This window comes from Chrysemys picta, chromosome 4 (assembly GCF_011386835.1).
Source record: "Chrysemys picta bellii isolate R12L10 chromosome 4, ASM1138683v2, whole genome shotgun sequence".
NCBI lineage: Eukaryota > Metazoa > Chordata > Testudines > Emydidae > Chrysemys > Chrysemys picta.
In genome coordinates, this window is record NC_088794.1 from 36,872,593 (window position 1) to 36,880,888 (window position 8,296).

The 8,296-nt window shown below is 48.0% G+C and overlaps 1 long non-coding RNA gene across 1 annotated transcript; it reads right to left on the bottom strand.

Annotated features, from left to right (window-relative positions):
• Positions 1 to 28: 28 nt before the first annotated feature.
• On the bottom strand, positions 29 to 7,393 carry LOC135982986 (uncharacterized). Its single transcript, XR_010600478.1, has 3 exons — positions 7,253 to 7,393; positions 1,180 to 1,290; positions 29 to 147 (listed from the first exon to the last, which is right to left on the bottom strand). It is a non-coding gene; the product is annotated as an uncharacterized LOC135982986 (long non-coding RNA).
• Positions 7,394 to 8,296: the final 903 nt, after the last annotated feature.

An 8,296-nucleotide genomic window follows, 5' to 3' on the forward strand; every position in this document is an offset into this window, starting at 1 on the left:
GAATATGCCACATAGCCAGAGGTTAACTGCATCTACCTGGTGGTGGGTCATTAGAGGAACCCCATTTGAAGAGACTGGCTGCATAATGGCCCTGTCCTGTTCGAAACCGGTTCAGGGATGACCACAGGTGTCTTGGCAGGTCAAAACCTGTTGGGCAGATGGCGAGAGAGTGATTATTAATGACTGTCATCGCAGACCTCTCATTACACCAAGCAGATTCCACCATGTCTTGTGGTGGCACAAGTGACTATAAAGGGCTCCTAGAAGACTGGCGAACTGGCGGGTAGTTGAAGAGGTCAGAGTACAGAGGCAAGCTGCTGTTCTCACAGCCCTTGGCCAGGAGCAGGATGGAGGCCCCCTCACGGCAAAGATGGGGTGGTGCTACGTTTCTAAGTATTGGCAGCCATGGCAATGGAGTTGCACAAAAAGTCCCCATAATGTGCATAGCTTTGTTAAGCTCTACATCGAGCAGCCTCACGTGAGACGAGCGACACCAGACAGGAGCACGTACTCTGCTGCTGAATAGCAGAGGGCAAGGACTGATGTTCTAAGCGTCCCTGCACTTTGAACTAAAGATTGTTAGTGCAATTTAGCAGCTAGAAACAAGGAGGAGACAGCATCATGTGAGCTGTCAGCTCAGTGCAGACCACTAGAAAGGGTTTTGTGGACCACCCGTGATGTATGGACCACAATTTGGGATCCCTACCTAGGGACCTTAGCAAAATTGCAGTATCTGGACTCCTTGGTCCTGTAGGTTTGAATTTTTGTAGGGCAGCTGCTCCATTTCAAGGCAGATGAACCAGATTCCCTGGATCTTTTAGAGAATACCATGAAAAGCCAGGTGCAGTCTGGTTTGTCTGGATGTTAAAGGTCTGGGGGCACTTTTTAGAACGCAAGGGGCCTTTGACCAAAATTTTACCCACTCTGAAGTTAGTGTGGGGGTGTTTGTGGCTGCTGCCCTCTAATCTAAAGACAATAAAACAAACCTTAGCTGCATAGATTGTAAAGAGATCCATCAGAATGGGATGTGCTTTATAATGACCAGCTGCAGGCCTCCTGCTGCTGACAGAATTGGGCTCTAAGCCCATCTGCGAAGCACTACTAGAGAATCTTCTGAGTGCAGGGAGGGGGGGACCTCCAGCCCTGTCCATATAGAAACTCCTATGCCACTTCCCTTACCTACTTCTGCCAGGTAATGTGGGGGGCTGGAGGAAAAAGAATGTAGCCAGGATGCTCCCCTACATTACACTGATCCTCGGGTCCGTTTTCATCCTCTTGATTGCTTAACAACTAGCACAGAGGAGTAAGAAAAACATGAAATATAATTAGGGACTGGGATTTTCACAGCCTGAAGCACCCCCTGGAAGCCTGGCTCCTCTCCCATACCCCCACCTTGCTATTATTATATCTTTCTTGGAGTAGCAGGGGAAAAGCCATTATAATTATTCTTTTTTTCCCCTGTGCATTTGCATTTGAAGAGTTATTTTGGAGTCAGTGAGGAAAGCAGGACTCCCAGAAGGAATAAAGGATTGGCAGGAGATGTGGCTTTGCAGCACCCACTTCGCAAGAGGGCTTTCAGGGTAAGGAAGGGGTGGGGGGGTCTAACAGCTGGGAGGACACTTCTACTAAGGAGATTGTGAATTTAATGGATGGTTAATGGTGCCAGACAGCCGGCCATGGCCCTTTTTTATCTACAGCACAGGTGGAACAGGGGCTTCTCCAAACTTATGGGAGAAAAGGGATCTCAGTTTCCAAGCCCATTCAGTTTTTGGCCTCTACTGAGGCTGCCAACAGGGGTCTCCCTTAGTAGCAACTGGGGTGGTGTGCTTGGTGTTGTAGTTACCCCATTCCCTGAACCCTTTATCAGCCTCCATCAGATTCAAACACCTCATCCTGGAAGGCCCTACAGAATCTCACCCCCACCTCTGCTCTCATTTCTTCCTACACTCCTGTGTTCCTCCCACTTCTCTCTCCTTCCTTTGCCCTTTTTCCCCCTCTCAGCTTCACTTCCTTCTTTGTGCTCCTCCCACCATGTTTCAGAGAGTCAGCCAAGCATCCTTCCTCCACCTTCAGGCCTGCTGCTTCAAAGAATCTGTCCTGCCTCGCTCTCTCTATGATCTCAGCACACCCTCCCCTGTATGAACTTTTATATCATCTTTTGCCTGGGATCCCCTTGTCCCTTGTAATCTCTTCAGGGGAGATAACATGGCTGCTGCATGTTTGTTAAATGCTGGGGGAGAAGGACAGTTCTATCAAGATTAATAAAACCAATAAACCAAGAGTTTCAGAAGTGACTAATGATGTTGGGCGCTCACCTTGGGATTAGAGCCAAGCATGACAGACATGCAATATTCTGGATAGACCCTTTTGAATTAGGTTTAATACTGTTGGGGACCACTGTATTAAAAATGCAATTGTTTGAGTGTTATTGTGAGATCTGGTCTACTCTACACACTTGCATAGATATAACTGTGTCTCTCGGGTATGAAAAATCCACACCCTGAGCAAGGTAGTTATACCCACCTAACCTCCGCTGTAGACAGCACTAAGTTGGTGGAAGAGCTTCTCCTGTCGACATAGTTACTGCCTCTCACAGAGGTGGATTAATTATGCCACCGGGAGAGCTCTCTTCTAGCGGTGTAGAGCGTCTTCATTAAAGCACGAAGGGGGTAGCTGCACTGATGTGCTGATGCAGCGGTTGAAGGGTAGACCTGCCCTGAGATTATATGCAACTTCACTGGGAGGTAGGGGTATACTACTGTAATCCCTCCAGTTATCAGCCCTTTGAAACTTTGTCCTGGGAAGGGGACCCATTGTCTGGCTCATTACCTAGTCACACACTCATCAAAAATTCGAACTGGATTCTCTTAGAGACCAGCAAACAAAGAAAGGATGTTGGGATAAATAACTTGGTGGTAAACAGACTCAGGGCCTTCTTTCTGAACCAGCAAATGGACAGGGCCTCTGGTCAACTGAAGGCCCCGGTCCTTAGGGAAGAGTTGGAAGGACTCTGGCCTACTGAGTTCCTATCAGACTGCTCTCTTGCTGAGCAAAAGGTATGATGAACTTGAAACCACAGGAGAATCACTAGGTGAGTTTTGAAGGACTGCTCCTGCCAGAGCCCCTGGTGGAAGCAGGGGATGATCTCAGGTAAGCTTATTAGCATGCATGTAGGTTCTTTTATTGTTTTTAATATGTTTCCTCTGTAGTGCTTTTGCCTTAAGACTAAAACAGGCTTTCTTAGAGAGAGCTGTGTACTAACTTACAACTGTAGCAATTACACGGTATACTGTCTCTGAGGAAAGAAGAGACGCAGGACTGCTTAGGGAGTCGGTCTTTTGCTGGGAATAACACAGGGAACTGTTCAGCCTGGAAATAACCCAGTCAGGATGGGGAGAGAGAAGTTGGTCTCCATCTAAGAAAAGGAATAGATTGGAAACTTTTGCTGGGCCACTGAGAGGAAATACAAGTGCAGGGGCCCAGAACTGCAACACTGGACAAATTCATTTTTTTTCCCCATTAGAAAGTGGCTATTTAAGATTTTTTTTTTTTTTAATTTCTGAGCAAAATGAATAAATAAAAATGCAATTAGGGTTGAATAAAATATTTGGTTGGTTTTTTAGAAGTTTAATTAAAAAAATAAAATTTAAGCACATTCCAAAATAAAACATCTTTTGGAAGCATTTACTTTCAGAAATTAATTTTTCATTAATTTCAGCATTTCTAATTTCCCCTCCCCTTTTTTTTGGACTAGAACTATTGGCCAAAATCAAGCCAAATTCACAGTTGAAGTCCACCTGCATCTGGAGACCCAGGTTTGAATCCCCACCCTGGAGCAGGTGTGTGCCTTAGCCACTAGGTGCGGAGTCATTCTTGCTCTCTGCCCCAACGACTGTTCAAGTATTTTATATAAAGTGGAACAGATTGCACAGGAGAGATTGCAAGCTACCTAACCCAGAATAGCCTACAGCCCAGTGGTTTGGGCATCACACTGGGCTAGGGGAGACATGGCTTCAAATATTTGTGTGGGGATTCCAGCCTCAGTCTGCCCCATCCCAGGGGAGTACCTGAACCATTAGGCTAAAAGTTATCGGGGAGGCACCTCTTCCTCTGGCTGTTTTGTGAATCTAGCCCCCACAGTTCTTTCTGGCCAAACGTATTCAGTGAGTTTGTGTCCAATTTGCAAACAGTTTCAGGTCAACTAAAACTGCATTTTTCAGTGAATAAACTATTTGCCAGAAAACTTTTGCCCAGCTCTGGACGAGTGCTCAGCACTGGCTGAAAATGTAGGCCCTTGGCAAGTGTTTCAGGCTGAGCAACCAAAAAATCATTTGTCGCTTTTGGGGGAAAAAAAAAAATCTTGGTCTTCAACCAGGGCCGGCGCAACCCATTAGGCGACCTAGGCGGTTGCCTAGGGTGCTAACATTTAGGGGGCGGCGATCGCCGTGGCCGGATCTTCGGCCACCCCGGTCGTTGGCAGTATTTTGGGGGTGGGACCTTCCGCCGCCTCTGTCGAGGATGGTATTTCGGGGGCAGGACCTTCCGCCGCCTAGGGCGGCAAAAAATCTGGCAGCGCTCCTGTCTTCAACCCACACTGAGCCCCCAGACTAGAGCTTGGCTGATTGTAAGAGATATTCAGCTCCTGCTGCTCTCTGACATTAACAGGAGCTGAAGGTCTTGCTGCTGGTTTAGATGCCTGGAAGTAAGTGGCTTCCTAAGCCCAGCTAGCACAGAACTGCACAGGTGTATAGTCAGGAGTCACCCCTCTGAGGTCTGACTGATTAACAAAGGGTGGCTGCCAAACTAGTCCTACATGAAACTCCCATCTTGGCTGGCTGGCGAGGTCCCTCAGCCTCAGGCTTCTCCCCCATCTCACTGCCCTTAGCATTCCTTTCCTCAGGATGGAAGGGTGCCAAACCCCAGCTCACCCACTGCCTGAGAGAGCAACTGCTACCTCACTTGTATGCCTGAATGTGTGTGTTATGTGCCTGTTCTACCAGTGATTCAGCAAAACCCTCAGCATGTAACTGTCCTACACCCTAGTGCTCTCTCTATTCCCCACTTCCCTTGTCTGCTGTAGCAATGTCAGCAAAACCCACTTAACACATTCCCAGAAGGCTCAAGACCCGCTAACAGCTTGGGGCATCTCAGGCAAACAGTGCCAGCCTGTTACATTCCTCCCTGCTTGAGCAAAGCCCCGGCCATCCTCCCTGAGGGTATGTCTACACTACCGGATCAGCAGGCAGCGATTGATCCAGCGCGGGGGTGTGTGTGTCAATTTATCGTGTCTAGTCTAGACGCAATAAATTGATCCCCAAGCGCTCTCCCATCGACTCCTGTACTCCAGCGCCGCAAGGGGCGCAGGCAGAGTCAACAGGGCAGCAGTCGACTCACTGTGGTGAAGACACCACGGTAAGTCAATCTAAGTACATCGACTTCAGCTACGTTATTCATGTAGCTGAAGTTGCGCAACTTAGATTATTGTCCTTCCACTGGCCAGAACTGGCTGCGCCTCCTGAGCTGGGCCTCCAGGTCACCAGTCACTGGGGTATCCATTCTCCAGGCCATTGGCTGGGGTCCCAAGTTCCCTTGCTGGTCCTCTGTAACAACAGCTCCCTCTCCCATCATCTCATTAAACCAACACCACCCAGGGAAACTGAGTCCCACCCTCTCTGCATGCAAACCATTGGAAAAAACAAGACAATCCCCCACTTTGTCACACCTCCTCACCCAGAAGGTTATACATTGCTTGTCTCTTCTTCATTAGGCACAGAGATAACTGGAGTGGTTGGGACTCCTCCTCCCATTGAGCTGCAGTAGCCACCCATTCAGACATAACCAGATATATGCCCCTGGATTATCTTCCTGCCCCATTTTGGCTACAGGTGAGCTGGGACTTCCAGGCAGCTTGGACAGTGCCCCACGTTCACACATTGTTGCCTCCGGTGTTCCTTCCTGGACTGGAGAAGGGTCTCTATGGTACCAAAGAGCTGCCATTTGAGCTTGCTGCTGCTGCTCTCCTCCCTGCTGTTCCGTTAGCATCTTAATTTCCCCCTTGTCTCTCTTTTGCAGAGACAGTCTGAAAAAGTCTCCTAATTCAGGGCAAATCCTGCTCACTCATCCTCACAGTCCCAGCAGAGCCCCATGGGTCTGCTGCATAGAAGCAGGCGGGCCGGCAGCATCCTTATCCCCATCCAAACAAACCTACACTAAGTCTAAATAGAGTCACCCTCTGTAATGGGCAGAGAGTCTTCCCCATTTAAGGCAACCAGGGTGACCCCAGCCTAGCACAGCTGCCAGAACTGCCAATTAGGGAGGCATGCACTCACAGCTGGGCCACTAAGGAAACAAGTCCAGGTATAAAGGAAGGGTAACAGAGTGAGACAGGGAGGCCTGGGATAGTGGAGGAGCCCCATGCCAGGCTGTCCCTAGGAAACAGAGACAAAGGAAGACTGCAACCCCAGGAGTTTAAGGGCTGATTGACTCATTTTAGATTAAATTAATGGATTGGGCTAATTTGAGATGAATAGAGGGAAACCAGTTAGGACCTCTAGTAGAGTGACCAGATGTCCTGATTTTATAGGGACAGTCCCGATTTTTGGGTCTTTTTCTTATATAGGCTCCTATTACCCCCCACCCCCATCCTGATTTTTCACACTTGCTGTCTGGTCACCCTAACCTCTAGAGAGACTGCTCCAAGAACAGTTGGCATCCTTTCGGGAATCTGCTTTATAAACAGAAAAACTTCTAAAGTAAACCTATGCAAGGCCCCACCCAAAGCCATCACGGTACTAAACTGTACCTTACTTTACCTCCTCCCATCTAGCTCACACCGTAACTCTCTGCCCAAAGGGTATACCTTCGCATCCTTCTATCCAGGCAGGGAAACAGGCCATGGGCACTACTGACTAAGCAAAACCCAGCAGGATCGGGGTGGGGGCAGGGAGGCAGCATTGGAACAGATATCAACCATCACTCTTCAACATCTAAGGGGTTAGGAGGAAACCGTCTCTGTGGGCAAGTGTAAAAGGCACACGTTATCCGCACCTGCTGTGGGTCCACCCTGTCTTAGCTTCCCCAATTGGGTCATCAGTAATATCAGCCAGATTTTCATGTATTAAACAGCACCCCTCTTCAGAGGGTCTCACTTATTAATAGAAAGCTCAACAGAAATACAAGATAGACCTTCACCTAGGCAGGCTCCACCTGAAATTAGTCTCACAACCAGGCCCTTGACCCACAACACACTAACCAAAATGGCCCCCAAGGCATTCCTTCCATGGAGCCAGGGACTTCCCACAGACTGCAGCTCTTCTCCAGGCAGCATGGAGCTCCTTGCAGACTAGGCCTCCTGCAGCAGCTATCTGGGAGGTCCCTCTCCTTGAAAGCTGTCTTGCTTTACTCCTTGGGAACTCCTCTGTCTAGAAGCACCTCCCTCTAACTATGCTGTGGTAGTCCTTTATCAGGTTCAAGTACTCATTAGCCAATTAGCTGCCAACCAGCCACCTAGGCAATTAATTACTTACAGGTGGGTGAAGATGGGCCTCTTCTCTTTAAAGAAGTCTGTCACAGGTAGACCGATCCCTGACTCCCCTTAACGGGCTCAATCACACTGTGACAGCAGACTGGTCCATAACAGGGCGTGACAGTCGGGCTCCAGACACCCCAAGGGGAGACCCCATGGGGAGAACTGCCAAAAATAAGCAGTTAAACCAACTGATTGCATACTGTATTATTGTACTATAAAAATATAGTGAATAAAGTCTTTTATGAAAGCTTGTAATGTTCTGAACTGGCTGGTCATTATGAAATATGTACACACACTGGTTATTAATTATGTATTTGTGTACATAGAAAACAGTGCTCACAATCTGGAGTGCAGGGTGGTGAGCAGGCAAGCAGGGAAAGGAAAGGCACGTCCCGAACACAAAACTGGCATCAAGTAACTATCCATTGGCCAGCCTAGGAAAAGACAATGATGGACCTTTAGAGTTAATCGAAAGACATTAAGACAACTGCAAATTGTGAAGAACATCCCAGCTCTCGAACATCCTGCTCTGACTAACCATGAGTCTAAAAGGAAAAAATCTTTTAAAAGCAGGCTTGGAAGTGAGGTTTTTTTTTTAAATGGAGGAGAGTCTCGAGTCAGGAGGTTGTTTGTCAACCCTGGATCCCATCTATAGCTAGGGGGTGTGCTAGGAAACTGTCATAGGCAAATCAGTAACTCTTATTAGAAAAGGGATGTTATCTAATATGAAAGTGTAAAGCCTGAGGTGGTGTCGTCATTTGTATTTTC